Below are 276 nucleotides of genomic sequence, written 5' to 3'. Positions count from 1 at the left end.
TGCCCATTCAGTATGATATTGGCTGTCATAAATAGCTCTTATGATTTTGAGATATGTTCCATCAATACCAAATTTATTGAGCGTTTTTAGCATGAAGGGCTATTGAATTTTGTCAAAGGCCTTTTGTGCATCTATTGAGATAATCCTGTGGTTTTTCTCTTTGGTTCTGTTTACATGCTGGATTACATTTATTAATTGGCTTATGTTGAACCAGCCTTGCATCCCAGGGATGAAGCCCACTTGATCATGGTGGATAAGCTTTTTGATGTGCTGCTG

The sequence above is a fragment of the Mandrillus leucophaeus genome, unplaced genomic scaffold (assembly GCF_000951045.1).
Source record: "Mandrillus leucophaeus isolate KB7577 unplaced genomic scaffold, Mleu.le_1.0 Scaffold1199, whole genome shotgun sequence".
Lineage (NCBI taxonomy): Eukaryota > Metazoa > Chordata > Mammalia > Primates > Cercopithecidae > Mandrillus > Mandrillus leucophaeus.
This window is presented reverse-complemented; position numbering follows the sequence as displayed.